Raw genomic sequence first — 5,084 nt, 5'->3', positions numbered from 1 at the left:
ACCCCCTCCCTCCTGCCCCACCCTCCAGCTTCCAGGGTACACTGCTAATGGGGTGGTAGTGGGGGTCTGATATCACTACACATATGAAAGGCCACCTTCCCCGGTACGGGAGGTACTGCTGAGCACTGGCCCTGCACCACCGCCAAGTGGATATGGAGCTCTGGACCACAGCCCTGGGACCACCTCCCAGCTCAGCCTCCCACTACATCCTCTCAGGTAAGCCCGGGCCAGCTCAGCCTGCTGCCCATCTGGGCAACTGAGACATAACCGCCGCTCCGCTGGAGCCTGTGTGAGTCCACAGCTGAGTGACGTTGTGGGGGAACCATAAGGAGTCTCGTTCAGCCTCCGCTGGAAACGAGCCGGACCAGGGTGCCTGTACGTGCGTTTTCCCAGGACACCCCCAGTTGAGGCCCACCTGCCCCACACTGATGGCCCACTCTCAGTCTCACAGGTGTCCCTGTCCAGGCGAGCAAGGTTAATACCACCAGCATAAGACACATGCACATCCAGAACCCCTTGATACCACACGGAAGCTGATGCACTTTCAGTGATGTTCATGCAACAAATGGAACCCCCCAGTGCACCATTCAGCAGCATTTGTATATTGCCATTGTTGTGCAACCACCCTCTGTATCAAGTTCCAAAGCATTTTCAACCCCGAAAAGAAACCCTGTATCCATCATCAGTGGCTCCCCTCCCTCCCCCCACCCCTGGCAGCCAGCAATCTGACTTCTCTCTGGGCACTTGCCCATCCTGGACATTTGGTCTCAATGCAGTGTGTGGCCCTGGTGTCTGGCTTCCTTCACTGAGCGTCATGTTCTAGAGGTCCTCACCTTGTAGCATGTGGCAGAACTTCTCCCTCCCCACGATTCTGTCACCTGGCCCCAGCACCCAGCCAGGGCCAGGCGCACACTCGGAGCCCAGTAAATCACAAATGGAACTCACCCAGTGTTCCAGCTGACACGACCTTAGAGACCACCCTCCAGGTCCCCTGTTGTACAGAACGAATTAAAGTCACAGAGGCATGGCGGCTTTCCCAAGGCCACAGCAAGAGAGAGCAGGGTCTGGAGCCGGTTCTGAGTCCCGTGCTCACACTCCCACCCCAGGATGCCCCCTTCTCAGGCCTGGCTGTGGTTATGATCCACAGGGCCAAGGGGCTCAGAGGGTCTGCCCCACCAGAAAACAGGGTGGTCAGATGCCCCACATGGAGAAAGCCTGGTGGCGGGCGGGGAGTTTCGTAGGGCCTCTGGGGAACTGCCCGGCTCCTGAATCGCCCAACCAGGGAACAGGTGGGCAGAGGCGGTACCCATCATGACGAGTCATGCTGGGCCGGGCTAGGCAGGGTCCAGAAATCTGCTCTGGGATGGGCCCAGGGAAGGCTGGGGTGGGCCAGGGGGCACACATGGCAGGGACGGGACTCGGGGTTCAGGCAGAGGGGTGAAGCCACCTATGCCCTTTTGTCTCCTTCAGGTGAACAGGGATCCAGACCTCGGCTCTGCCTCCACCCAAGGCTCGTCTCTGGACCCGGCTTCCCTCCACATCAGGTGGGTAAACCCGCCGTGTCTGCTTCTCAGGGGCCTGGGGTAGCTCAAGGGAGGAAGGGGTGGGACAACAACGTTTCCCTGAAAACTCTAGAGAAGAGAGGGCTTGTGGGTATCGGTGTGGGGCCACTAGCCCCATTTCCTCCAGAGGAAGACAGGGCCTCAAGGCTTGGACCTGAGACAAGACCCTATCAGCCATGAGAGCCCCTGGACACTCCACAGGTGAAAATGCCCTGCACGGAGCAGCGCCCCCAAAACAGGGGCAAGATCGGGGCAGGGTAGAGGACGCAGGATGTGGAGGCAGGAGAAGGCTCCAGGCCTTGCTCAGCTCTGGCTGTGCACGGGCCTCTGGTAGGCAGGGGCGTGCATGGTGGAGTCCGTGCTCATCCCGATGGTCACCGCCTCGTTTAGTCCCCACAGCGGCCACAGGGGACTAGCTGCTTCTCCCTGAGCCACACGGCCCACTTGGCCTCCATAGTGGACTCATGACTTGTCCCATTTTCCAGATGAGGAAGCTGAGACATGAGAAGTCACGGAACTTTCTAGGTCTGAGTGACTCCAAAACTCATCCCACCCCTCCCTCTGAGCCGGGTGTCTGCCAGCCTGCCCTGGTCTGCATGGCCACTTGCCAGCATCTGTGTCACCACCCGTCTCAGCCTCCTTCCTCATCTGTAACAGGGCTCATAAAGCCTGCAGCACCAGGATTGGACCCGCAGGCCCGCAGGCCACTCCACCCCACCTGAGAACTGCGCCAGAAGGTTCTCCCAAGGCCAGCAGCATCGCTCTCTCCACCTGCCACAGCAACATCCCAGCCCCCACAGAGCATCAGGCCCCGCAGGATCTGAGCCCTCCCCTACCAAGGGTGGGACCCAGGGTCTCCAGGTCTTGTGAGACTTCACTCCTGGCCCGGAGACCCCAGACCCATAGCTGCCGCAAGGTATCTCATCTCCTGGGCCTCTGTCTCCATCTGTGAGGTGGTGGTCGAGCCAGTGGGTTTCAGGGTGTCTTTCTGTTCTTGGAGACCTCCCTATAGGTGACCCAGAAGGCCAGGCACAGTGGCTCACACCTGTAATCTCAGCACTTTGGGAGGCTGAGGCAGGCAGATCACCTCAGGTCAGGAGTTCGAGACCAGCCTGGCTAACATGGTGAAGTCCTGTCTCTGCTAAAAATACAAAAATTAGCCAGGCGTGGTGGCGGGCGCCTGTAGTCCCAGCTATTCAGAAGGCTAAGGCAGGAGAATCACTTGAACCCAAGAGGTGGAGGTTGCAGTGAACCGAGATTACGCCCCTGTACTCCAACCTGGGCAACAGAGCAAGACTCCGTCTCAAAAAAAAAAAAGAAAAAAATCGAACAAACAAAAAGCAAAACTTAACTAACTAAAAAAAGAAGATGATCCAGGAACAGAATAAGGAATGTGTCCCTTCTCTGATCCCCACCACCACCCCCAGCTGCACCCAGCTCCCCTGAGCCTTGTCTCTCCAATGAAGCCACCATTGTCCCAGAGACTTGTTTTCAGGCTTTTAAAAAATGACTCATGGCTAATCGTCCTGACTTTGTGTGCGTTTTTCATTACAAAAGTAACCAGTGGAACAGCCCACAGGTCTGGAAAAATCCACAGCCAACCTGGCCATCGAGTGGCCTGGCAAAGGGTAGGGTGAGGGTGGGGTGTCCAGGGGGAATTGGTTCTGTTAAGAAACACTCCTTTCCTTTCCTTCAAGGTTCGGGGGTTAAACTTTTTTTTTAGTGAAAAATAAAGAAACAGCCTGGCCGACATGGTGAAACCCCGTCTCTACTAAAAGTACGAATATTAGCCAGGCTGAGGCGGGAGAATCACTTCAACTCAGGAGGCAGAGGTTGCAGTGAGCCCAGCTCGAGCCACTGCACTCCAGCCTGGGCAATGGAGCAAGAGACACCGACTCAAAAAATACATATAAATAAAAGTAAAGAAGAAATTAAGAATGACTTCCCTAGTGGTCCAGTGGTTAAAAATAAAATAAAAAAGACTACTGTTTTACACAAAGAGAGCACATCCACGCGTTGTTTGCACAATCAAAAGTAAAGAAAACACAAATAAGCCAGAAACGGTGGCTCACGCCTGTAATCCCAACACTTTGGGAGGCTGAGGTGGGAGGATCGCTTGAGCCCGGGAGTTCTGCAGGAGACTGCAGTGAGCTATGATTGCATCACTGCACTCCAGCCTGCCTACCAGAGTAAGACCCTGTCTCAAACAAAAAAAAAAAAGAAAAAAAGAAGGAAAAAAAGAGAAAGAAAGAAAAACGAAACAAAACAAAACAGAGATTCAAAACTGAAATACTGAAAAAGCTAAAGGTAAATGTAGGCTCCCTCCCTGTGAGCCCAAGCCCTTTACCCCACCTGGAGAACCTGCTGTGAATACTTTCTGGTAGATCCAGCCAGACATGGTGCCTCATGCCAGGCATAAGTCTGTACAGACGACAGGACACAGCACATGTGTGTGCACACACGCACACACTCCCAGGAAAGAAAGTGGCCCTCGAGGCACAGTGGAGGAGGCAGGCTGGGATCAGACTGCACGGGTCCAGGCCCTGGCTCTACCACGCCAGCTGCATGACTCTGGACAAAGGCTTCTTTGGTAAGTCTCAGTTTCCCCCAGTTTCCAGCACTCCCCTGGGAGCCCAGGATTCCCGCGGAGCCTCCCTATGGGGCTGCCAGCAGCCAGGTGGAGACTCAGGGGCCGCCTTCCCCTGCTGGGCTGAGGCTCACTCTCCTGCCCTTGCTACACAGCCCCTTTCACCGCCAGTGGAAACCTGCCTCACGCTGCCCTGTCTCGGGCCCCACCGACTCCACAGAGACGCCGGGCCTCGCCCACGTTCTGGCAGCAGGCCTTCATGGGCAGGGCTTGCTGTGTGCCAGGCGAGCTGGGCGACTGCTTCCTGTACACCACCTCCCCTAATATCCTCGCCCTGCCTGAGTCCATTCTGGGACAGCCTCAAGTCCTGTCTCTCCTGCCATCCAGCCCAGGGCACACTGCTGGTATTTCGTAGCGCCGGCCCCTGGCAGGCTGGCCAGAGGGGCTCCAGGCCCACGCCAGGCCATGGCCTCTGGAAGCTGCCCTGGCCAGCAGTGTGTTCACAGCAGGAAGCCCCCGCTTCTCCCACCTGGACTCCGTCTTCTTTGCAAGGGGCAGGGGAAGCAGACAGGTCCCAGAGGCTGCTCGGCTCAGAGTAAGTCCCGTCTAGGCTGCAGCGCACCTGAGCCCCGCACTGGGAATCGAGGGCCAGGGGGGCCTCTAACCGGCTTTGGGCGAAAAAAACTTCCCCCATCTGGGCTGTTCTCCTCCACTATGAAACGGGGTGTTTTGGGGGATCAGGATGCTGCCTGAGGTCTCCCAGACATTCTGAGACCCTGAAGGGAGCTCCGCCTGGGATTGCCCATCCGCGGAATGGGCGGGAGAGGGAGCGTCGGCCTCTCCTGGGACCGCGCTTCCTGCAGGAGAAGCAGGGGCGGGGCGTGGCAGAGTTGCCCAAGTTTCCCCTCCCGAACCCCCAGTCGGAGGCGGCCCGC

The 5,084-nt window shown here is 57.1% G+C and overlaps 2 protein-coding genes across 3 annotated transcripts in view; one reads left to right on the top strand and one right to left on the bottom strand.

The window, feature by feature from the left end:
- Positions 1-5,009, bottom strand: part of TSPO (translocator protein (18kDa)) — an 11,767-nt gene extending 6,758 nt beyond the window's left edge. The window contains exon 1 of one of the 2 annotated variants that reach the window (XM_011984004.1): positions 4,679-5,009. The gene's annotated coding sequence lies outside the window, so the exon portion shown is untranslated. The remainder of the gene's footprint in view (positions 1-4,678) is intronic. The other variant, XM_011984005.1, reaches the window with a different exon arrangement.
- The window catches only part of MCAT (malonyl CoA:ACP acyltransferase (mitochondrial)), a 32,474-nt gene that overhangs the window by 1,976 nt on the left and 25,414 nt on the right, over positions 1-5,084 (top strand). The gene's annotated exons all lie outside the window — the stretch shown is intronic.

Source organism: Mandrillus leucophaeus, unplaced genomic scaffold (genome assembly GCF_000951045.1).
Source record: "Mandrillus leucophaeus isolate KB7577 unplaced genomic scaffold, Mleu.le_1.0 Scaffold26, whole genome shotgun sequence".
NCBI classification, from domain to species: Eukaryota; Metazoa; Chordata; class Mammalia; order Primates; family Cercopithecidae; genus Mandrillus; species Mandrillus leucophaeus.
Note: the sequence above shows the minus strand (reverse complement) of the source record. Positions and strands in the feature narration are given on the sequence as shown.